The sequence below is a fragment of the Crocodylus siamensis genome, chromosome 1 (assembly GCF_052110815.1).
Source record: "Crocodylus siamensis isolate JL-2025a chromosome 1, ASM5211081v1, whole genome shotgun sequence".
NCBI lineage: Eukaryota > Metazoa > Chordata > Crocodylia > Crocodylidae > Crocodylus > Crocodylus siamensis.
In genome coordinates this window covers 167,534,428-167,560,799 of record NC_143395.1, presented here as the reverse complement: position 1 = coordinate 167,560,799, position 26,372 = coordinate 167,534,428, and the positions used below count along the sequence as shown (strand labels likewise).

Sequence of the window (26,372 nt, the reverse complement as noted above, 5' to 3'; positions counted from 1 at the left end):
TGCAAATGCTACGTGGAATTTTATCCTAGCTTTAATATCCAGATGGGTGAGTATGTCTGCTCCATAGATGTTTGACATTTGTATCAAAATAATTTCTAAAAAATTGCACCCTTTATCCAAAACACACAGAACACTTCATCTAACTGGATGACTGCACTTCAGAGATAGTGAAACTGTGGCAATACCAGGTACATTTAACTCACAGAAAATAAGCTGGTCCAAGAGTGAGTCAGTGATTGCCACTTATATAATTTAGAATTTATTTATTCCATTTCCTTGTATTATATGCTTAGTGATATGCAGTGAGAATTTGAATCTTTATAAAAAATATCACAATGTGCCCAAATTTATGTTTCATCTCCAAACAAAAAGCAAATCATGTCTTCCTTGAGATTAAGGAAAGTGTCAAAGAACGAGTAAATATATATAGACATTCTTCAGAGAGGGTCTCAGTGACTTACTTCTAATATTTTACATACAAACTAAAACTTCATAATGGCAGTTGCTTCTCAGCTAGAGAACATGCAAAGTGCCATACACAGTAAACCCCATGAATGCTTCCTTTTATTTCCATAGTTATCACTTGACACAAGTCAGAAGTTGTCCTCATGAAATATTCAGCCTAGTTTTTATAGGCCAAGAGTTTAGGGCAATTCTAATGAGCACAAGGGTATTAAGTGCTTGTTCAAATCAAACCTCCAAAATCTGGAATGTTAACCATTCAGTTCTTGCTGTTGTAATCAGTAATAATCATTGCTGTTATCATTAACAACAACAATAAGACAAAAAACCTTTCCCCAGTTCTCAAAGCAATTTCTCTAGCTAAAGTCACCCTAGGGAACAATATTAGGACTCCTCTGCCAGAATGACCTGGTACCTGTTTCCAGAAGAGAGAACTCGGAGTAGCCTTTGGAACAAGCTGTGAACTCACTGCTCTGAGAAATATCCTTCTCTTTTTAAAGATGAGGGAACAGAGGTAATGCATTCTGTGCTCTGTGAATCAGACAATGCTCCACCTCAATGAGTTTTAATGGAGCAGTGAATTAGACACTGTGAATAAGGCCATATGGTATATCACTCCCTTATGCTCACACACCTGTCATGAACATTCACAGGTTCATGTGATCTATATTTGTGTGTGACTTGTCCATTTACTTTACTGCTGCTTAGGAGAGTTTACTTTATGTATTCAATTAAACTTTTGATTCTTAGTTTCCTAACATTTCATATGGATATTATTGACATCAACACTATCATTTACCAGATAACACAAGTAGAAAAAGCTCACCACAGCCAGACTAGGAGGCAATTTGCTTAAGCTTAAAAATCAGACAACTGTCAATATTTTCAGTATACCCTTCAGTGTATAGGGGTATGATATCTTTCCAAATGCATGCAAGATCTTCCCACTTGTTCTATTAACGTTCAGCATCCAATGCCATTTCTTAACCAGAAATAAATGATAATAATTCCCTTTTTGCATAGCACATTTCTTTTATTTTTACTTTGTAGTTACTGTAGTTTCAAGGGCCCCAAGATGAATCAGAAAAAGGGATCTAATTTAAAAAGGTGAAAGTAAAGTTACACATTACACTTAGACCATACTACAGGCACTTAAAACAAAAGCATTTGTAAGTTAAAGCTTGCTAACTCATGCTAAGTGCCATCTGAGCATCTCAAAACTATGCCAGTTCAGGTAAGGGTTAACTCTGGGGTGTGTTACTTAGGTCATGTTAGGGTAACTTCAGGCTCTTCCATGGAAATAAAATGAGCAGTTTACAGTCTTCCTCAATGCGCTGCTCTCAGCCCTCCCCACCAAGCCAGAGCAGGGATACAACTCAGGCATCCTAGCTCCTACCCATGCCCTTGCTTACCAGCCCTCTAGTGGCAAGTCAAAGCTGTACAGGCATAAACTGTTAAACCTTAACCTGCAACTTCTCACTACATGTTCATTAATGTGCTATAATTACATCCATTAAGTTTAGTACCTATAATAACAGGTACTGAACTTAATGCACCATAATTGGTGCAACTGTGCATTAGCGCAGATGAATGCTTTTTGTGTGATGCTTAATGCCCATTGGACTAATCTACTGCACATTAGTGCATTAGCATAGTTTTTGCCAGCTGTGCTAATGCACAGTAAAATTAGTCCAGTGGGCATTAAGTGTCCCATGTAGATGCGCCCAGCCTGTTCTAACTATAACATTGCTTACCATTTCACAGATTTAGTATGACATCAGTGTAAACATGGCATAGCGCTAGCAGGGCTTCTGGATATGTTTACAGTTTATGCAAACTTTCATTACATTATATTGACTCATATTCATAAGGCAGGCATTCCCTCACTTTAAGGTTCCATTTATAATTTCACACAAGAGGGTGCTCTTGATTAACACTGTGCTTCCCTTTGAGGTAGGTGAAGACTTCTTTATTAAATGGATGATTCTTGGCCCTTAGTATTTGGTAAATATTGTCTCCATGTGAGTGCATGCACTAAATTGGGTAGATGAAATCCTGGAGTATAAAGTATCATGGATCTGACTGATAGTTATGGAACACATGTATCAAAGTTATCCTATAGGAAAGTTCACCACATGTGTGCATGCGTATGTGTACATGTACATGTGACTGCACCAGTCAACACCTAAAATAGAAATAAACCAAAACTCTAGATTGGAACATGTTTGCTTTGGTGAAATTTGTATGTGGCTATAGGCATTTCTGCTTGGGCAACCCTCCAGTTGGTACAGGTCTTCATTTCTAATGCCAAGTTATGGGGTATTTTCTGGTAGTCTCATTTGCAATGCAGGAAATTAAAGGGCTGGAAATGAAGATGATTGTACTTGGCCACTGTCCTGTCTTTCCATAGTAAGGCTCATACTTGTTAATGAAAATAATGATTATTCATATTACTGTTTGCCGCTGAACTTTGCAGACTCAAGGGGTCGGGTAAGGTTCAATATACATGGCAAGATCTTTAGGCGCATATCACAATCTTATGGTGGGGGTGCACTTGGCTTTCAGCATGGATTCACATATTTCATTAACTTGCTGTTCATTTAGTCCTGCTAGATTTCACAAAGCAGAAGGTTTTAGCTGTATCAACAGTGACATCAAGGAAGAATAAGGGACAAATACGTTCATTCCAACTAGCAACATACAGTAGTTCACTACAGCCACATCGCTGCATCCCTCCAGCAGGATTCAGCTGATCTGTCAGTTCAATCTCTCCACAGGACAATCTCTCCACATGATTTTTAAAACATATTTCTTGAAACAAGCCTTCCTGCATTCATAATTTCTCTCCATGCCTCTTAAGCTTTTTCAGCTCCTGTGGTATGCTCAGCACTTGCAGAACACAAGGAAACACATTTGTACACACCAGTTAATATCCATGTGTAAAGATGAGGAATTGAATTATTTCCTGGATGATTCATACCTTGATAACTACATTGGATTTTGCTGCTTTATCTTTGGGTGATGTGGGGTGAAAGAAAGCTAATAGAAACAGGGCAATTCTGTGTCTCCCTGCTCTAGTGTTGGGTGGATTGTAATATTATAATTAACAACTATAGAAAACAGAAACATAATCTCACAAACCCAACCCCAATATTTTAAAGGTTATACATGGTTCTACCTGAATTATATCTCTTGTTGGCTTTTTTTTTAATAGCAAGGTTTTTTGTCCCTAAATGAAACTATCTTCATGTTTCTATTGAAATATACAAAATGGATGTAAAAGGTCATACAATCTTCATATGCTCTGAGGGAAAAGGATTGAGTATTGGTATTCTATGTAATCAGAAGTGACTAGTGGTTTTGTGGGCCTCCATTTTTAGGTGGCTAATTTGAAAGGCTTTTAAAGGGGCCCAATTTGCTGACAACAGGTATTCAGCACTTTTTGAACAATTAAGCTCCTAAGAGGTATTTCAAGCTGGTACACAAAAAATGGGAGGCCCCCCCAGTGCCACTACCTACTCCTGAAAATTTAGGCCACTGATTTCTATTTGTATTGGTCTCTTTCTTCAGATATATCTTTCTTCATCTCTCTTTGTCTCTTTCTTCATCTATCCACAGTGATGATGAATCCGTCTAAACAAAATCATCCCCAGGAAACTCCCAAGGGCTGCAACAACATATGTACAATCTTTTTAGTTCCTACTCTATTTCACATTGCTAGTCATTCAGGGTCAAATTTATTCCTGGTCATGCTGCCAGCAGCATGAGAGGAAAGCTATTTTTAAATGTGAGGGCTTTGCATTTGGTTTTTTCCTATTGCTCTTTTTTTCAACAGACTTCATTGCAGTTAAATCAGACATGAACCAGTCCTGGGACAACAAGAAAGGTAAGACAGGATAAGAATGGGAGAGATTACATTTGACTTCATTGTCGACAAAAAACAAGACTGTATAAATGTCAGTTCCACTATGTATAAAATAATACATAATAGCAGGTCAAACACTAGTGTATGTAAACTTTCCAAACTGAAAGAAAACTCTTAGGAATGCCAGTAATTTTATCTCAGTAAGATCTGAGTAAAAAAACAAAGCAAAATCTTCAGGATGTGTCCTTTTACTACTATTAATTCTGTTATGAAGGTTTTCGGGAAATGAGACAATGGATATATCTCAGGAGCTTCTGTATTTTTCACAGTTGTCTGCAGGAACTCTCTACTTAGCATTATAAAAACAACATGTTAAAAAACCTGTTCCTCCAGACTTACACATTCAATTGTTGCTTTGCTCCTCTCACTAATACTCCCAAATAAAAAATCACTTGATTAGGTTCTGGTCACTCACTGAAGTTATCTATGTCATGTTGTCATCTCCATGTAGTTCCGTGCCAGTTAGTTAAAAGCAAGTCTGAGTGTCATAGGCAGTAACTGCTTCTAGCCTTACAGATTTCCCAGTGTTTGCACAGATATTTTGTCTCTCTGGCTGCTTAGGAAGCCCAGAGGTTGTGATTTTCTGTGTCAGATAGCAGTGCCCTGTAACAAAGATAATTCTTAAGGAAGACACTTTCCATGTTTCTTACCAGGACTTTTGGTTCCAAACAGAGAAAGCCCAATCACTCATATAAGCTTGAGGGAATGGCAGAACTGCACTCCAGAGGGATACTTACTTCTATGCAGAGAAACAACCAGGTAGGGTTTGGTTTTTTTAACTCTTCTAGTACTTTACTACATATCCTTAGGGTCAGTTTGTGCTCGCTTCCTTAATTCCTGGATAAGAAAGGCAGGGCCACATGGCCAAAAACAAAGAAGCCTCCTGTGAACTGTCACTCCAGGTTTGAAATAAGAAACAGGCAGGAAATAAGAAACAGTGGCTGTTTATTGGAGAATAGTTTATTCAAAAGTATCAGCACCAACAGCTATACATTTTTGTGCTGTCCCATGTCACAATACATATTTGGCAGAAATGGAGTAGGGCAGCTTTAAAGTGGGTCTGGGCCTTCTCACAGTTGCCCATACAGTCTCCATAAGGCAGTTGCTGGCAGTCTTTTGAGGCTGTGGACCAGCATGACCCAGCTTGAGTCAGAGGTGGATGGGAAGGTGGGCACTAGGTCCAGCCACCACTGATTGTCTCTGCCATGGCATGGGGATAAGCCCCCACTGCTGAAGCCCCACATATGTGGGACAGATCCAGTGGCTTCATGGGCCAGAGCTAGCCCATGGGTCAAAGGTTGCCAAGCCCTGGCATAAGGGATGCTTTGAATCTTCACATCTTCTAAGCATTTATGGCTACACCCATACCTTGCCCAATCCTTTTTGTTTTGAAAACCGCTCCAGCCAACTGGTAAAGAAAGAGAAGGTAGAGGTGGTTTGGCACCACTTCCAGGGGGACTTTCCTATCCTGGGTGCCCTGTTTCAGACTAGAAAAAAAATGTTAGAAAAGGCTGACTTTTAGGCTGGTGGTTAAACCAAGAATGGAAACTAAGTGAAGGGTTGTCAAACTAGACCTCCAAATTAGAGTTCCCCTTCTTCCTGAGGACTGCTAAAATTGCTTCTGCCAGGCATCATTTATGTCCAGCAATCCACAGAGTTCCCTAAAGATGGAATTTTTTTGTCTTTGGAACAGACCAGCTTGTGCCAAACAGAAGGTATTTTTAAAATTCGTCCCAAAGAAGGATACATCCAGCTGCAGGCATGACTAAACGTATCTACAAACACAGATTCCAAAGTGTAGAAATTAAACCTTCTATTTTGCTATCAATGAGCTCAATATATTTTTTGGAACTTGAAGTGTAAGGAAAATGTAGTGCAGTGTAAGTTTGTTTGCCAGGTAGTACTGTCCTAGTCTCAGGGATGTGTAAAAAAATTTTGGTGTAAAAGGCAAAACAAATTAATAGATTTTTCTCATATATTTGTCTTCTACACCTTTGCAAAACCCAGGGATTCTTGGGTTTATCAGAGGAAAACTTTATAGCAGCTTCTTAAAATATTTACAGCGCCTCACTGATTGAGAGTCTTCTAAAGTGGTTAGAATTCATTGGCAGTCCCCAAATAAGGCTCCACTGCTTTATTGTGTATGTAGTGCTTGTCCAGCTCTAAGACAGACTTTTAGTTAGACTATAATTGCCTTGGAAATGAACAGTTCTGCACTGCTTGTATGATTAGTACGTTTGCATGATTCATTCCTTTGTGGTGTTCACCTGTTTTTCTCCTCCATCCAGCTATCCATCAGCAGTTCTCAAGGCACTTGCTCACTTCCAATGCTAATGACTTTTTATATACAGCCCATCACTGCCATTGAACAGCAGCTAAATACTAGGAAGCGTTGGCTCTCCAATAGAGTCTGGCTTCAATGAGAAACATTTTCTACTGCTTGGACGAAGAATGCTGCAAAGGAATTATTTAGCAGTCTTGGAAGGTAAAGATCAGTGTTGAAAGCCAGAGTCTCTTTTGTTTGTTTAGACTTGTCACTAGTACTTATTTAAAGCTTTATAAACATCTAGTCTTAACAAAACTTAAAAATGTAACAATTGTTTAAATTCCCATGAGGATGTAAATCATTATGCTCACAAAAAGGCTGTGCGAGAGTAGCTTTATTTTTGAATCACAGGAACACGGATGTGGGTTCCAGAAAATATCTTCAGATGTTAAATATTCAGCTAGTTCTTGGCTTTCTGGTTTTGAAGAGTAACTAACAGAAAATAGGCTTTGCAGTGTATTCTATTTCTACAATAACTGCCACTACTACCATTTGCAAAGGAATGAACAAAATACTGTAAAGGCTGCCAAAAAAGAGAGAAAAAATGAAATTATCATTGCAAAGTTTGCCAAGTGACATGATTATAGAGACCTCCACTGGCAACCTTGCAGTTCCATAGTGAATTTCCCACACAATGATCATTCATTCATTCAGGTAGCCTTTATGGTCTCATTGAAAGCTGACACTCAGGGCTAATAAAAATGTTTCCATACAAACTCTTCTTTGAAAGAAAAATTGAGGCTTTACATAAATAAAATAGTTCACGAAACGCTTCTTTCCATAGTAATGTAGGGTATATCTATACCACATCTATGGTACTGTCAGGGAGGGATGACTGAAAATCAGTGTGTTGCCAATTCCATTATTCCCTTTTTCTCTCCCTTTTAAATTAGGTGTGTATACTTCTGTAACATCACTAGGTTAGGTTTCTGGATTGGCCGCAGACGAAAATTTTCTACGTGATCTTGAAAAAACTGAGAGTACAATGCTGCCATTAAAGTATTCCCAGTAAATCTTTAATAGAAAACAGCCATGTGCTAAGTTAAATTTTTAAAATAAAAATTTAGGGTAATGACAAAATCATAAAATCACAAACTATAAAAACACTACCTCTCCTTACCAAGTCAGGGGGAATCAGGCTGTGATAAGACTGGACTCCCAACACAATGTCTGCACTAAATCCAAATAAAGCAAGACAGCATGTGCAGAAGAACCATCAGTGGTTTTTCCTGGGCTGTGAAGTGAAGACTCCACACCATGCTGGATCTGGCCATCATCAAAGAGTGAACAGTGACACAGTCACACTTTAAGACTTTGTCTCCATGTTCCAGGTTACAGAGCTAGCCATCGAAAAAAATCCAATAAAATCTTTGCTCAGCTTTCTGATTGCTTCCAGATCCTCATTTAGGGCACCTAACCTTTCCTATACAACACACTGGGTTTCCAGTGTGCAAGTAGACCTCCTTACCTTGTTTCCTGTTCCTATTTTTCGTGATTTCCAGGCCAACTTACCTCCTTCCCTGGTTCCTGGCACTTGCGTCCTGGTACCTCATACCACCTTCCTAACCTGAAATTGTCTTCTAGCTTTTGTACTTTGGATTTCCAGCTACATATCTAAGCTTGACTCCATATATTGGATTTGCCTCTTGCTCTCACCCCTGGACTTGACATGTTAGTAATTGAACTCTGACTTGTGATCTCTGCCTGGGTTCTGATCAGCCACTAGAGCCCAGAGCTCTAGCCATCAAGCTAAGCTTTGCTAACCCCCCTAGTCTATCAGCTGGACAGGACCAGTCAGTTCTAACATTCTAACAGGAGGCCAACCATGACAAAAAAAACAGGAACTGAACCCAAATCCACAGTCTAAACCATCAGACTATCCTGCCTTTCTAGACCATCTTTCACCTCTCTCCACATATGTTTATACATACACTGTACCTTAGACTTTAGCAGAAGGCTAATAAATAAATAATAGGCAACCATCAACCCTCTGGATCATGGTGTATGCATAAGAAATCTAGTCAGGTGCCTGATGAATCTGCTTGTAAGGAGTCCTGCAATCATCGCACCAAACTTCAATGTGTGCACCTCAGCAAGAGTATGGAGGAGTGGAGGCTGCCCAAGACCTGCCATCCCCACTTTAGACAATTGAGACAGAATCCAAAGGCTAGACTGACTCCAGACGTTTAGTGCCTTGATGGTTGTAGCTTCTACCAGGAAGCAGCAGATAAGAGCTGTTCCTCACTGCCTAATGCAGGGGTGGGCAAAATGTGGCCCGGGGCTGGATACAGCCCACCAAGCCATTCTATCTGGCCCATGGGGCCCCTAAAAATTTTAGAAAATTAATATTTATCTGCCCTTGGCTGCCTGTCATGTGGCCCTCGATTGCTTGCCAAAACTCAGTAAGCAGCCTTCTACCCAAAATAATTGCCCACCCCTGGCCTAATACCTCAGCAAAGGCATGTTTCTGCCAGGGTGATGTCCCTTAGGCTTTCTCCAGTCAAGAAGTACCCACAACATAGTGAAGGCTAGGGTTTTGAGGTGCCCTATATTCACTTTATTCTGGAGGTTGTAACACTGGTATTTTATAAGAGCTACCCCACCATGAATAGTCCCCACCACATTGCCACCAGGCCCACCAGTCAGATGCAGTTTACAGTTATATCCAGGATGAATAAATAAAGGAAAATCTGGAAAGGGAAGAGAGGCTCCCTTCTCAACCACTGCTGGTAATCACTTTATCCCCTGGGAAGCATTAAGAGCAACATATTTGCACTCTTTAAATTAGCTACTTTAATAGCAAGTCATTTTGTTCACTGTGCCTTTTGCTTCTGAAACTGTGGGAGAAGGTTAAAAGCCAAAGCAAGATCTTGTAGAGGTCTATATAAAAATAGAGCACTTACAGCCTGAACATGACCAAGGTCTGTGGAGTGGATCTTTTACACTGGGCCTTCCCATGTCTGGAATTTTATGTCAGTGATGGTGGAAGGCTAGAAACAGGCCACAAAAAATGGAATATGGAAGTGTGCTCACTCAGATCAAATAGCCTCTGTATTCTATGCAGCTGGCACAGATGGTTGTATTGTAGCTTGTGATTTGAGTTAAGAACATATTCCTTAGCCCTCAGGGTGCTCAGTTATTTGGGCTTAGTGTGGATGACTCATTCAACAAGAGCATTCAATTGCTATTCAGATGCCAGTCATCATTTCACCTCTTTTGCAGTTCTTCGCATTCTGTCCTCACACCTACATAAAACAAGGGCAATCTTTTAAATCTCTCAATCAAGTCTTCAGTGAGCTAGTAAGGTTTATGGGTGAGTGGACCAGTAAGAAGAGCAATGGCAGAGTTGTGGGAGACCTATTTTTAATTCCTTATCTTGCCACAGGTTTCTTATGTGACCCTGAGCAAATAACTTGGGGCAAAATTCTGATTCAAACTACAGGCCCAAATGGCAATTTTCAAATCAGTTTGCAATGTTATTACCTGTGCAGTATGAATGCTCATGCATTCACACAGCTAGTGAGCATGTATAGTAGGCTATACACTGGCTGAGTATGTACCTAGAGTCCTGAAAAAGTGAGGACTTTCTTACATTTTGACCCCAGCAGCTGAGTGGTTATGGCACTTACCCTAATGTAATAGGAAGCTGCAAGTCCAGACTCTAGGCCTCCCTCACCAAGATGGATTTGTTTCTGCATCTCTCCAAAACAGTGTTCTAGCTGATTACAGGTTAGGTATTAGCAAATGCTCTCTCAAATCTGAATAGCTTCACCTTGTATTTAACATCTATAGGATAATGCACTGCGGGGGAGTTCCTACACTAGTAGAGTAAGTGTTGTGGCTAGAAGCCGCATTTGATTCCTTCCAGATCAGTAGCATCACCCATTTCACTGAGGCCTGTACCCTCTGGCTTGTTGTCTTTCTTCCAGTCTCATATACCTCCCTCTCTTGGTTGCCTAGTGGGCTAGCTTGAAAAGGAGAGTTTGAGAAGAAGCTGCGTAATATCTAACCTGTAGTTTGAATGCTATGGTGGAAACCACCTCTAGGTAAGTGAGGAGACTAGAACCTGGGTTCCCCATTTCCTAAGCAAGTGCACCAACCAATAGGTTATTGGGGTAAAATATAAGAATGCTTCTTTCCCCTCTTCCTCCATTACGTAACTGCTCATAGGTTTTTAGCTGGGTTGAAGTTTGTGACTTGCACACCATGAATTCATACATAGGTGAATACCTGCCTGGACAGTGTATAGCCTACTGCAAATGCACAGTAGTTGTGTGGATGCTTATGTGCCTACATTCCAGGTAACAGAATCATAATGTGTCTGTAAGTGCCAAAAATGCCACTTCCTCAGCTGGAAAGCTGCTACTTGGGTGCCTACAGTTAAATAGAAAGCTGTCCAGATGTCTCTGTACCCCTAAAATAAGATAACTGCATAATACAGGAAGGGGGGTTGTATGATTACCTACCATAGATAGTAGCCACTGTCACTTCTCTTGAAGAGGGTCATTTTTTGCCATGCCATATCTTGACAACTTTTCTGTTTTGCAGAAGCTGTGCAGTCTGTTTGATACCAATAGGTAGTGGAATTCCTCTCTAGGCAAGGAACCCAAGCTATTTTTTTATGCAGGAAAAAGCAATCACCAGACAGCAAAATAAAGAAAACTAAATCAAGGAGAAAAAGATCAGTCCTACTGTTTGATTTTCCTTTTGCAAAGCCCTTGCCAGATGGAGATGGAGGAGTTCAAATTTAATGTTATCGTTGGGGTTTTTTTAAAAGACTTCTGTTCCTTTCTTTCTTAAGATTGATCTTGGTGCTCAGAAAAGGAAAACATGCACCTCTCAGCTTCTGCACAGCTGATCAGAATGAATAAAAGCTTTCCGCATTCACCACCCATCCCCTCTTCTGCAGTCTATTTGCTGCTGTACTTTTGTCCAGCTCCTCTGTTACTGCTTCAGCATGCGTCACAGCAAGGCCAGGCTTGTGTGTGTGTGTGATGGTGTTGAGACTACCAGTTACTAGTGATGTGCTGTAACAGCAGTACAGCACAGGAGAGGAGACAAAAGCAGCATGCTGATGGGAAAAGAAGGGCTGGTTTTCCTTGACTGTAGTGTTTAAAATAAAGTCAGGAGAGAAATGAGCTTTTTTTGGAGAGAATCAATCAAGATGGGTGGCACTTTTCAGAATCTCTTATTGCTGAGAAAACCCTGCCTACCTCACCACCATGACATTTTGTACTAGAGAGAAAGGTAGTTAGCTGTGTTGGTCTACAGTCTGTCCTGCCCTGCCTTCATTCCGTACTTAAGACAATGTTTTGGACTTTGGTACTGTTTTGCACAGGGGGAATGGCATAAGATACAATAAATGTAATAAGAATAATGTACTTACAGTACAACAATGGGCAGGCCCTGATACTGTCCTAAAGGAACGGCCCTGATACTGTCCTAATTAATATCACCCTTGGTCACATAATCTCTGCAAAATTAATAAGATGGCCACATTGAGCACCTTTCTGCAAGCATCCAGGTTAAAATGTGGGTGAGTTTCTTATTGTCTCACATCATATGAAGGCAAAAATACCTACCAAAGTATTAAACTGCACTTTGCCAACATTAACATGTGACTGTGCAGGGCAATCACTGAGGAAAATGCATATCAAACAAAGAGCTGGTGATGGCCACTTTCTGATTTTATATTATTTCTGCACAAGTTCCACAGAGATCAGGGGAGCTACTCTGAATATATGTCAGCATACCTGAGATGAAAGTTGTTTCCTTTTGATAACTGCCTTTGATAACAAGCATAAGGATAAAACCTGTTTAGATTCTTTAGAGGTACTTATTCAGTCATAAAAAGGAAAAAGCACTCTTTAGCTCCATACCATTGTGATTAACCCTGCTAATTCCTCATGTTAGCTCCATTTTAAATTGTGTTCTAGGCTAAGTACAAACAGTCAAAAAGCTTGAGGCTGAATCAATTCAATCTTTCCGGGTTAGTCTACGCTGCACAGATTAAATTGAAACAGAAGTGAACAGACATTTACCTTTGGCTCAGGAAATGCTGCCACACGCCTGCAGTAGCTCAGGCCAGAAGCCAGGGGCACTAGACCATGATTCTCTGGCTGTGTATTCACTTCCTCTTCCTGCTGCCCCCAAGGTCTCTGGGATTTGCAGTCCAGAATTACATCAACAGGACTCTGAAGGCTCATCACTTTCTCTTCTTGCTTCCAGGTGCCTCTAGGATTTGTAGTCCACAGTTGTAAGCCAGCAGTAAGTTTGAGGGGGAAGTGGGTGTTTAACCCCCCTCCCTGGCCCCAGACCAGCCCAGCATGCTGGGATGCTGGAGGACTGTGATTTAACTTGAACCAGAACAGGGTCTGGGACCAGCCCAGCATGCTGGGATGCTGGAGGACTGTGATTTAACTTGAACCAGGACAGGGTCTGGGACAGAATTCCATTAACCAGTTTAACCCAAATCATAGATTCATGAAAGTTTAGGGCTGGAAGGGACCTCATGACATCATTGGGTCTAGCCCTGCTGCTCTGGGCAGGAAAGACTGCTGGGGTCAAATAACCCTAGCAAAGTGTGTGCCCAGTCTCCTTTTGAAGATCTCTAGGTTAGGTGCCTGTACCACCCCCACTGGGATACTATTCCAGAGTCTGTTCATACAAATCATGAAGAAGTTTTCCTTATATCCAGTCTGAAACCTTCTAGGAGTTTATGATCATCACTTCTGATTTTCCCTGGGGCACTTTGGTGAATAGTTATTTGCCTAGCCTCTGAAGTTCACCCTGATATATTTATAAGCTGCCACCAAATCCCATTGAAGTCTTCTCTTTTCTAGGCTGAACAGTCCCATATCCGTCAGCCTTCCTTTGTATGGCTTACTCTTCAGGCCTCTGATCATATGATTGGCTCTTCTTTGGACTCCCTCAAGCTTCTCCACACCCTTTTTGAAGAGTGGTGCCCAGAACTAGATGCAGTATTCCAGCTGTGGCCTCACCAATGCTGAGTAGAGCAGGAGAATAACTTCCTTAGTTTTCCTTGAGATGCACTGGTTGATGCATGCCAGCATATTGTTTGCTCTGCTAACTGTAGCATTACACTGATGGCTCATACTCATTTTATGGTCAATTATGACCCCCAGGTCTCTCTTGGACATGGTGCTAGCTAGCGTAGCACCACCAAGCCTGTAAGTTTGTTGCAGATTTTTCCTCCCCAATGGAGCACTTAACACTTCTCAGTGTTGAACAGCATCTGGTTCTGGTCCACCTATCTAACTAATCTGTCTAGGTCTGCCTGGATCTTCAGCCTCCCCTGGTGCATAGCTGTACTTCCTCACAGCTTAGTATCATCAGCAAACTTTACCAGTGTGCTTTTCACCCCCACATCCAGATCATTGATGTAGATGTTAAAAAGTAGTGGTCCAAGGACCGAACCCTGGGGGACCCCACTGGCTACCTTTCATCAGGTTGACACAGATCCGTCTATTAGTACTCTCTGAGTCTGATCACACAGCCAGTTTCCCATCCATCTGACCATTGAATTGTTGAGTCCATAGTCCCCTAGTTTTATCTTGACAGCCTCATGGGACACCAATCCAAAGGCCTTCCTAAAGTCCAAGTAAATGATGTCCACCCCATCTCCCTTATCCAGGTGGTGAGTAACCTGATCATAGAAAGAGATAAGGTCAATCAGACATGACCTATCCACAATAAAACTGTGCTGGCTGTCATTCAGAATTTTGTCTTCTACTAGCTTATCGCATATGGACTTCTTGAGAAATTTTTCAAGGACATTTCCTGGCACTGAGGTCAGGCTGATCGGCCTGTAGTTCTCATGGTTTTCTCTTCTCCCCTTCTTGAAGATGGGCACAACATTGGCCCCCTTCCTGTCTTCTGGGACCTCTCCTGAGTGCCACAAAGTCTCAAAGAGGTTCACCAGTGGTCCTGCGATGACTTCAGCTAGTTTGTTCAGCACTCTCGGATGGAGTTAATCAAGTCCTGCTGACTTATAGATATCCAGTCTCTCTAGATGTTCTTTCACCAGCTCTACATTGATTGTCAGTAGGTGATCATCCCTACTGTGACTATTCTATGTCATATTTGCATTTAGCAAGCTATCACTCTTAGACTGGTAGAATACAGATACAAAGTATTTATTCAGGAGTTCAGTTTTCTCCTTGGTGTGAGTGATCAAATGTCCAGATGCATTGAGCAGTGGTCCTACATTTCCACTGGTTTTCCTCGTGTTACCTGCATACCTATAGAAGGACTTCTTATTGTCCTCGATTTTGGCTGCTAACCTGAATTTGGTCACTGCCTTTGCTTTTCTGACCTGCCTCCTACAGGTGTGGGCCAAACTTATGTAGTTCTTGGGGCCTATGCCTAGTTTCCATCACTGGTAAGCCTCCCTTTTCTTTTTCAGAAGTTATGCAACTTCCCTATTGAGCCAAGATGGCCTACTGGCCCCTGTGCCATCTTTTTTGCATACAGATATGGACAACTTCTGTGCATGGAGGATTGTGTCCTTGAGGAATGACCGCTCTTCATCCACACTCGTTCCCTTTAGTCCATGATCCTGTAGGGCATTACTCACTAAAGTCCTTAGCTAATCAGTTAAGTCTAATACTACATTCAACCAGGTTTATCTTAAACCAGTTTCAGCCATTTTGAAACTTATCTATGTGCACTGAGCTTCTGTTCTGTTACAGGTTTAAACCAGTTTCTAATTACTTAAAACAGTTTATATGTAACTTCTGTCCCTAGCCCTGTTGTTCAAGCCTTGCCTCCTGGATTGGTTTGGAGTAGAAGAGAGGGCATGGGAGGGGAGGGAGAAAACAGTTCATCAGCATCATTTAGCTGTTCATGGAGCTTTGTGTATACAGAAACAATGATTTTCCCAAGGGACTGTCCAGCTTCCCACACGCATCTCCCATGTATCAACTGGTCTTCAAGGCACAGCCTGACATGCAGCACTGAAGCTTGTTGCAGTCAATCACAAGATAAAGTATCTTGTGAGCTCCCCATACAGTCCATCAGTTTGGTAAACAGCATTCATGCCTGGCTTTGCAGATGCACCTAGACTGGAGCTGCCCAGGTGAGTCAAATATTCGAGACAGGGAAATACCATGAAAGAATGGTTATATTGAAGGCATTGTGTTTTTCTCAGGTGTCAGCTACTTTACTTTTTCTCTTTGGAGCAGATCAAAGGTCTGAAATTAGCTGCACATTTGGTATCTTCTGAGGAGTATTCATAAGCCCTGGGGACTGGCATGGTCTGTCAAATTCTCATTTGTTCTTCCTATTACTATAATGTCCTACCCTGTGTCCTACAATTCCTCCCCAGTGCATGCATATTGCCACCCTGTTACTGCAGTTCTTCCTTTTCCTATCAGTTACGCTCCTTGAGAAAAAAAATGTGGTATCATGTCCCCATCTTTCAGGCCAGTCAAATCCATAGGCTTTCTTGGACAGTTTGACCTGTACAAGTTACTTTGCCTTCTGCAGAATAGGAAAAGTCCTCTGGGCTCTCAGGTACCACAGAGTGGTAAGTGTTGGCAATTGTATTAATGGCAGCCATTACTAGTACAGTCAATCATATTTTGATCCTGGCTTAAAGTGCTCTCTGTCCTGTCATGCTCATTTTTATTGCAGACAATGTTTTGGGTTCCATACGAGTTTACACAGAGGAAGAAGCATATGATTCTGTAACCATGGTGTGAATAAATGGGATCTCAGAAAAGAAAGAAGAACTGTTCCTCATAGATTCATTATATAGATGCATCCCAAGTACCTTAGAGCCTTCATGATACTTGGTCATGCCCTTCCTACTCACTTGATCTCAGAGAGCCCCACAATGAGGAAATGGGTTTGTTTTACCTGGGTCAGGCTGATGTGCATATGCAGGGTATAGTAGACCCAGCTTCTGACTATTCTGACTACTACTCCTAAGAGTCAAGTGCAATTTGGCCTTTATCCCTAGCACAGCTCTTGGTTGCCATTCCTGTTAGGAATCTATGCATGTCAATGCTGGTTCACTATGATTCCAGCTTCATGATGATATACTTTTCAATGGCATTAAACCTTTCCAACTCCCACAATAATTCTGGCTGTTTGCTGCAGCCCTTTCACTGCACATGGTGGAATATAAGAGCCAGCTTCTCTAGTCTTCTTTTTCCAATTGTGCGAGTCAGGCAATGCAAAGATTAGGAATTCTAGCTGGAAACATCCATCAGAGAGTTCCTCTTGTACAGTGGCATAAAATTAAAAGAGATGGTACAGCCAGCACAGATGAAGGGGTCATGCTGAGAACAGAGTGAGTAAGAAGTATGATGGAGGGAAATAATATTATTTCCCTATAAGGTCTTGTAGAATAATCTAGATTAGGTCTCCATCTACCCCCGTTTATACCAAGGCTCAGTGTATACCAAGGATTAGTCAGTGATGGATTAGGGACTCATAATCGTAGCCCTGCAGTCCACCGCCACCTTCCCATCTGCCTGTCCTCAGCTTAGGAATAGTTGAGAATACAGGAGAAGAAACATATGTGGTGCCAGTTATATGAGGCCAGGAAATAGCACACTTGATAGATTCACTGAGAGCACTGGCGATGCGTAGGGGGTGCATGTGGGTGAACACCCCCCCCCGAGATTGGCAGTGTACCCTCTGGGCTGTGGGCGGTGGCTGCTCGCCACTGCCCCCCTTGCTGCAGACACCGCCAGTGGCATCTGTGGACAGTCACTGACCACTGCTGGCCACCGCTGGTGCTGTTGGTAGTGTCTTCAGGTGGTCACCGACCGCTCAGTGCTCATCACCCCTTCCAACTGCTGACACCACTGTGGCCACCTGCAGGAACTCCCCATTTCTTGCCATCATGCCCCTGCCTGCGGGCAGTCACTGTGCCCCCCCCCCGACTCTGGAGACATGTGTCATTGAGAGGCCTCTGAGAAACAAAGGGCCTTGTCTCACATTACATTTAGGGCATGTTTTATTTAGATCATAGTAAGCATTTCTATGAGTTACAAAGTTTTCTGAGCATGATAATGTTTATAATGATCTAAAGAAAATGCATCCTAAGCATGGGAGCCCTTGAAGACTATAGTGCACTGTGCTATGCTGCGGGGGCTGGAAGTGAAAAACAGCTGTCATTCTGAGCCCTGGCACCACACCAGAGCCTTGAACCAGCTTCATTGCAATGAGTAGAGGGGGGAAGAGGAGAGAACTGAGACTGATCAACAGTTGTTTGTCTGTATGAGCCCTGGCACTCATCAGAGTCTCTTGATCATATAACCTTCAGGGAGCAGTCAGAAGTTAACTCAACACATGTTAGGTAATACAATGTGGAGATACTCCTTGCTAGAAAAGTCCTAACTTTGCTATGCTATGATGTTTGCAGATGTTTTACTTCATGAACCCTTGGAGGCGAGCATTTAAGTGTAGTTAACACATGCTAAGTGTTACGTGTGACAAGGCCCAAACATATTGTGGTGTTTGGGATCTGTTTTTCTCTTAATCAGTCTGCTGCACACACTGATCTAAATCCTGTCTATTAAAACAAGTTGTTTTGTTTGCCTATTGGCATGTATTTTGTACCTACTTGGGTCAAGTGCGTGCCTATCATCTTTTGTGAAGCTATTAAATACAAATTGATGAAACTGTAATATGGAAGTGAATTAACCAGTTCAGAGTGTCTGATATGCTGTGCCTGAAGAGTCTTTCAGGGCCTTGGAATTATCTGGTCACACAAAAGCTGCCTAGGCAATTTAATGCTGTTCCACGGTCCCTTTAAGTGAAAAAGCATACTGTCCTTTAATAGTAAGCACTGCTCTTTACTTGAGCTTACACACGTGACCTCTTTTTCTCACTATGGATGTGAGCAGAGATTTAAATGAAACACTGAAAAAACCCATCATGAAAAAGTCTGCAGTGTGCCCAAGGAGGCAGTAGAGCATCAAGATAAATTTATTTGATAGCTTTCTGCAGCAGGGAAGAGATGGCACCTAATATTTATGTGACCATTAAACTTTCATGTGCAGTGGACCAGTGACTCTAGTGCAGTGTCACAAAGCTATCAACCCCAGACCCATCACTGATGTTTATCAAAATCATAGTCTTTTCCAAACATGGGTAATGGGACAGAGCAAAAGAGTTCACAGTGACCAAGTACTCTGGCATTGTTCCTAGTTTTTGTTAAACAAATTGAGAGAGAGAGATTTATTTTATAACAATGGACAGTAATTTCACCATTTACCAAGCATTAAACTTAAACAGAAAAAGTTTGTAATTGGGCATGAAAGGGTTAGTCTATATGTATAAGTATAGAAACACATATTTAGGGCTAGAAGCAGATAAAGGAAAACACAGGCTAAATTAAAAGTTTAGTCTCCAGAGAATATTTATTTCAGAATTTAAGGAAGTATCCTCTCTAATGTCATCTGAAATACTGTATACAAATAAACCAGGCAGAAGGCAGAGCAGGGTGACACATAGAGAGGCACGAGCCTACTTCATCAGATGCTCTGAAAGGACTTGCAGAAAGGAATGGTTTAAATAGAGGGAGATTTAAATAAAAAAAGGAAAGGAGTAGGGGGAGCATCTGACAAAGTAGGCTGTTGCCTGCAAAAGCTCATGCCTCTTGGAACCAGTTACTCTGTAAGGGTGAGTCCTCATGTGCAGGGGTATGCAGCTGCCACAGCAAAAATAGCAACAGCACAAATTTGTGCCTGTGCTTTTTGACACTGTGTAAGCCCCTGCACATGGGGTTGGTGCAGGGCAAATTGTCCCAGGTGGGGTAGGGGAGGTTGGGATCAGCACTGGTGCTGGCTCTAGCAGCCTTACCTCGGGTCCTGGAGGTCCCCCAGGGCAGCAGTGGCTGTGATCCAGCTGCTCGGAGCTGCCAGCCAGGCCAGGTTTCTGCCAGAGCACACTGCTGCTGTGCCACTTCTTTCAGAGGTGGTTTTTTTTGACATTGGGATCTCTTGGTGTCAAAAAAACCCGCTGCACTGCTAATTAACAGAGCAGCAACCGAGTGCACGTAAGCCATGTGTGGGTTTAAGGTGTTGCAAACCGCATGTTCACACTCATGAGGATGCACCCTAAGGCGCCACTTTACCCTGCTTTCAGCCTGACTTCAGTCTACTGCAGTTAACCACCTCTCTATAAATAAGCCATAGCCAAACCACTAGGTAAGAGATACCTCCTTCTCTCAGCAATATTTAGCTTTCAGATAAAGACTTTCTTTGCCTTTTACAATACTTCATCTAAATAATCTGCCACTTCAGCTTGATTTTATCTGAGCCATATTAGCAATAAAAGTGTCCTAGGGCAAAGGCTAGATTCAGCAAGTTCCTGAATGGGGTGAGAGTGTGAGTGGAGTGTACTAGTGTGAATGAAATCTTTGACTTCTTGTATATGTTCCCACCCATGGAAGCTGAGGACCCAAGGCCAACACTCTCTGTTGGGTCTTCATAAGAACTTTGACCAGCCACTGTTATTTTGGGGGAACGGAGAAGAAAGAAGCAGAGGGCACTGGCAGAATGTGTAGGGGTTGAAGAATCACATGTAAAGCTGAAGGAGATTTGAAGAGGGGCTGATGAAGTATCTTGGTAGATCCTGCAGATCAAATAGCTCCCAAGAGTGGTACCTGGAAGGACAGAGAAGTTGAAGCTGAAGAATTCTGGTCCACACTTGATATAAGGTCAGTAAGATATTTCTGCTATCCAGTTAGCTTGAAACACTAAGACCTAGACAAACAGCAAGCCCTAGAAGAGATTTTATTTTTGGCAAGAGCACTATTATTTAAGGAGATTTATTTGGCAAAATAAACCTATGTGTGTATGGACATTAGAAAGCTGGTTTTTTTGGCAGAAAAGGAAAGGAAATTACTCATGATTGCATCCAACTGTGATTGCCAGCATCAAGAATTAGGTTTCAGAGGTACAATAAGTGTTCAAATAGTGTCTTCAGTGGATTTTCAGAAAAATTGTAGATCCTAAATTGGTGGCCTGCATATTTATATCCCTTTTTGCTTTACACAAACTTGCAGTTGTATGACCGCCTTATCTTATAATGCAGGGTCATTGTGTTATGCTGTTTTCCTATATCCAGGTACACGGTAAAATGTCGGGTTCCCATTCCTCTCTGAGCCAGTGGTATCTCCCTACAGTAATATAAGACATGTTTGGTCTTTGTGTTGGTGTAATAAAGATCTTGACTAAATATTGAATCTCTCTTCTTAGGTTTTTCAGTTCTGTGCCCATTGCCATATTATCTGAGCTCCTTTTGAGATGATCATTAGCACTATGCATAGAATCATAGGTTTTGAAGGGACTTCCAGGGACATCTGTTCCAAACCCCTTTGCAGATACAGGATTCTCTATTTCTAAACCATCCTAAAGAGAAGCCTATTTAGCCTTTTCTTGAAAACTTCCAGTGAAGGAGATCCCACAACTTCCCTAAGCAGCTCGTTCCATTATGCTACTATTCTTATAGTGAGGAAGATTTTTCCTGAGATTTGATTTACAGACTGGTGTATACATTTTCTTCCAAGAAAACCAAAGGAAAGGTACCTTAGAGAGGGCTTTGCCAAAGCACAGTGCCCGATGGCGGTAGGAGTAACAGAAAAGGGTGAAGTCAGTACACTGGACAAGATTAGTTGTCCTACCCAGGATTTTAAAGCAATGGGTTTCCTAAGCAGTGTAAAAAATGTAACAGTATGGATTAGTTGTTTCATATTTCAACCGTAGCTCATTACCTTGCTACTGATTTGCTTATTACGGTGGTTTAATTGCTGTGTGTTGTACCTAAATCGGATAAAGTTGAAACAATGCAATTAAATTTCTATACAGCTTAATTTGACTGGGAGGCAAACTGTACATAAGGAGGTTCCACATGATGTTATTTTACAATGGAGTGATCATTAATTCTGCACTGTTTCTTTGGAGGGGACATTTGAGATGGAGAGGGTGGAAAGAGATACTGGTTGTTGATGATTACATAATTACAAACTATTCTGTGTACTGCAGTGCATTGATAATGAATGCTCTATATTATAAAGCCACTTTGAGAGCTGTTTCAAGAAAAGACTAATCCATGCATCAGGACAAAATGGGTTGTTGGTTGTAGCCGTGGTGGTCCAAGGACATAGGCAGGAGAGGTTCTTTGGGTAGATGTGAGGTCTTTTATTAGACCAATTAAATAGTTGGACAGATTGTTGTTTGCAAGCTTTTGGGCACAAACACCCTTCTTCAGGCACAGGATCAGGACAAAATGCACATTTCCATTGCCTAGCCAAGAGCCTGGTCATTTTTATCCTGATTCACAATGACAACTCAGAGTACAAGTGACCCATTTACAAATGTTCTGGGAGTTTTACTGCCAGCCGACAGATTGCCCTAGAAAGCATATATGAGCATGGTGTGATGACATTTTACTATGCACTGTATGCCAGGGCTAAATTATCTGAAAACCTGAATGTGGAAGTATTTACATGAACAGGTACGCTGGGCACTTTATTTAAAGATCAGCTTCTGTTCTCAAGTATAGAGTAGTATTAATAATCAGTTCCCAATAGATGGACTATCCTGATGACAGAGGCTTCCCACACAACTGACTGTTGTTCTCCAGTGTCTGTGGGAGAGTGGAATTCTGCTTTTAAAAATTCAGCCTCAAAATTTTTCAGAAACATTACCAAAAAAAAAATCTTTCCTGGAAAATGTAATTGCTTTTGGTTCATTGAAACAATTATTATCATGTCTAGGAGTGACTTATTCAGCATAAGGAATCAGCAGCATTGCTCAGTCATCCCAATGTAGCCAATGATATTACTCATGACAAAATCAACATGGGGTGCATCTACACGTGACAATACACAGCAATAAACTCCAGAGCTTATTGATCCTGAGAAGCTCCCAGGAACGCCGTTTACATATGTGCCTGAACCACAACGTCTTAAGCTGGGTGGGAGCAGCCCTGGCTGGCAAGGAGTCCGGGGGGCCAGCCTGCCACCCCGGGGCTGCTCTGACCCAACTCAGTGTGTTGCGGAGGGGCTGACTGTGGCATGAGGGTGCTTCAGCATGGGGCTAGCTAGCAGGCAGCCCCTGTACTGCTTGTGCCCCAGCCAGCCAGTTCAGCATCTGTATGTGTCCTGCTGCACATGAAAAAACTCTGCAGCAGGGTTTATTATTAAACTCTGCTGCAGACTGTATTAGTTTCATGTACCCTAATAGAGGTGCACTTGTAGATGCTAAGACATTTCTTGCGTAGCTAATTAGCTCCACAGTAAATGTCTCATGTACATGCACAATGGTTACCAAAAAGCTATCACAATGTGCCAGGGCCAACTAATCCCTAATTGTAGAATCTAGAGTAAAGGATATGGGTTGTTTCATTTCCTGTCTGTTTACTTTTGAGCAGCACTAGCAACCCAGAGATAAAAGGATGTCCATTCTCTCAGACACTACTTCGGAACTCATAGAAGTAACCTGGGTAGTACAGAACTGATACCCCCGCTCTTCAATTGAAGGGATTGTCAGGAGGTGTGCATGTGCTGTGGAAGTGTGGCTGCTTAGCCTAAGTCAATTCACCATCCTCCCCTACAGAGCAGAGCAGAGCAGAGCAGAGCAGAGCAGGAGACTGTGGTCACCCAATAGAATTTAACTATTTACAGAACTTTATTTATAGGACCCATAACACGTATTAAACATATACATATATCCGAGAACTACTGACAAATTTATATTACTAAGGCAGTAAATCTTATTACTCCTATACACAGGCAAAAGTAAGTCAGACAGAGGCGCTTTATCAATGTAAACCTTGACTCCCAGTAGTCTTCTTATTGGGGTATAGCCCCTATACTCCTAGGCCTTGCAGGCCAGAGGCAAGGGAACAAACAACAGTGCACCAGGTTAAGCAGTGGCTCACTGAATAGGATCCAACAATAAATAAACACTGGTTAGAGCATACATAAACAAGGTTACAACAATACAAACCCACACATAGGCATAGCAACCATTTGAATCCAAAGTGATAATCACAAGACAGCTTTTTTGCAGTTGACCAATTAGCAAACAGAACAGGGCAATACATAAACTACTTATAATACAATATTGAATTAAATAAATTCACAGTGAAAGATACAACTTATGGCCTACCTTAAACAATTACATAAACCTTAACAGTTACATCTGAAACCAACAATGGCACAGTAATCATGCTACATGGAGGAGTAATACAAAGGGAAAACAGGTAACCCCTAAGGGCCAACACTAACTGTAACTAGTCCCCTTGATGGTCTGGGGAGCACAAAATCTCCCTTGAATGGCAGGGCCCCTCCTCCCCTGTGGGGACCCTGACTCCCCTACCTGGGCACTCACGGCTCCTCAGCCTTCTGGTGGGTCTTGGCTCATTTCTCTCTTTGTGAGTGGGGCTGGTCAAAGCTCCTGCCTTGTTGGGGACTGCTGCTTCATCCAGCTACCGCTCACAGTGGAAAGATCTGAATAGCCTCATGCAGCTACCAGGGTCTGCCCACTTTCCTGGACCTTCGGTGTACCCTATAGTGCTCCAAGGCCCCTGCCACCTGCAGGGATGTGGGCCCATGCTGCCTTGTACAGCCATGGGGAGTTTCTTTGGCTCTCTCCAAGCCCCATACACTGATCTGTGCACTGTGGGACCTCTGCCGCTCACAGGGTCTGGGATCTATGCTGCCTCATACAGTCATGGAGTCCCTTCAGCTCTTCCAGTCCTGTTCACTGATCTGTGCACTGAGGACTCCTGCCTCTTGCAGGGTTGGGGACCCATGCTACCTACTGCAGCTGCCAGGTTCCCTTCAGCTTTCCAGCCCTGTGCACTGACCTGTTCTCTACGGGCTCCTGCCTCATGCAGGGATGGGGACCTGTGCTGCCTTGTGCAACCATGGGGTCCCATCAGCTATCAGGACCCTCCACACACCAACCTGTGCACTGCCACCACAGCTCCCTCCATAGCAGGGCTGGGAAGCAGCCGCTTGCTGCTTTCCACTCAGCAAAGGCATCTTCAGGGTGCTTCTGGGGCAACTACTCCACCCTGCTGGTCAGTTCTTCCACAGCCCCATCTTTGTTGTCCCTCATTGAAGCTGCCCGTGTGCTGGGCATGCGAGATTTTATTCCTTCTGGAGGCTCTACCCGCAGATTGGCAATGGACCAATGGGAAAGCCTGAGGGGTTAGTTCCCCTTCAGGTCCTCTTCTTCATGTTGCCCCTAGGTCAGGGTGGGGCTAGTCTCTCTCCTACCTCCTTCTGAGTGGTGGGGAAAGGGAATGCCTCCACTAATTGGTCTGAGTCATCTGGCTTAAGTTGTCAAACTGAGCTGCCACCAGCAAGCCTGCCACATGGAGGAAGGAGGGAAAAAAAGCCCTCAGAATGCTTTTCCCTTGTGGCCGTGGTGAAGAAGAAAATCCCCAGGCCAGCACCTTCTTCCTTTGGATTGAAGAAAACCTCAAGCTCTTCCAGACAATGCCTCCCCCTCTGAGCTCATTCAGAGCTGTGAGAGGGGTTTAAGTAACATATTTCATTGTTCAAGTGTACAAGATATGCTATTTGGAAAGGTGTGCAGAAGTTTTCATTGTGAAGCCGAAAGGATACAGAATTCTTCTGCTTTATGAATTTCTCACAGAATTTGATCCAATTCCTGGGAAATTTTGCAGAATGCCTGAGCCAATGAGAGCCCATTCTCAAATGAATCATAAATAAATGTATGATCTTATAGCAAAAATGAAAGTAGTCCTGATCTGAAAAGAACAGGTGTGAATCTAAACATTTCCCTGAATTCAGGAGACTTTTGATCCAAGATGCTGGAGTTTGGGCCCATTATCATTCTCCAGTCAAAACCTTGTGCTGATGCTAAGCCATGTAAAATGCAGCAAGTATAATTGTTTTGTTTTGTTTTGGGAGGGTTAAGTAAACCCCAGACACAAATATTATGACAGTTTGGGATTTAAATCCACCCCATCTAAGAGAGGTCAAGAGATAATCCTTAACTACAACCACCATCTTAGTACTTCTGAACTTTGAAGAGATTAACATCTGCACTTGCATCCATGATGTAACCAGAAAGTGAGCTATTACTCATTTGCATTGCAGTACCATGCAGTGGTTGTGTGATAAGGCCACTGAAGTTGTAAAACTAATTGGAAGACATGGTCCATGTCTATATCACCTCCCTACCAATACTGGTACTACCATCAAGAAACTGTCCCACTCACTGACTCCCACTCAGGACATACCCAAGCCTGGAAATTAGGTAGAGCAGCTGCTTTATGGCAGTCCTGAGTACATACCAAGCAGCATGCCTAGGACAAAAAAAAATGAGAGGAACAAAATGGTGTGAGTTCAGGGCTGCTCTAAGGTTGCTGGACTGCTTAATTGCTAGGCTTTGGTACATGTGGAATGGGACTGAGCTGGTAGAGCTTGCTTCTTGGGTGGAGGTTCTTGGTTTGGTACACAAGTAGCATAGATGAACCTGCATTCTCTTCCCTGAAGGTATTCCCATGTGAGTTAAAGCATCAGTAAGTGTTTGCACTGAATCAGTTTAAGTACAAATGCTTCACTGAATCTGCATTAGCTATGCTGGGAACATCCAGATGAGCATGCACATATGTTTCCCCAGGGACAAACAGCAGCAG

The 26,372-nt window shown here is 42.4% G+C and overlaps 1 long non-coding RNA gene across 4 annotated transcripts in view; it reads left to right on the top strand.

Annotated features, from left to right (window-relative positions):
- Positions 1–4,291: 4,291 nt before the first annotated feature.
- The window catches only part of LOC149873631 (uncharacterized), a 62,933-nt gene continuing 40,852 nt past the window's right edge, over positions 4,292–26,372 (top strand). For 2 of the 4 annotated variants that reach the window (XR_016439872.1, XR_016439871.1), the window contains exons 1-4: positions 4,299–4,348; positions 5,041–5,146; positions 6,676–6,872; positions 20,143–20,409. This is a non-coding gene — a long non-coding RNA (uncharacterized LOC149873631). Of the gene's footprint in view, positions 4,349–5,040; positions 5,147–6,675; positions 6,873–7,837; positions 8,097–20,142; positions 20,410–26,372 lie in introns of those variants that run through there. The other 2 variants (XR_016439870.1, XR_016439869.1) reach the window with 2 other exon arrangements.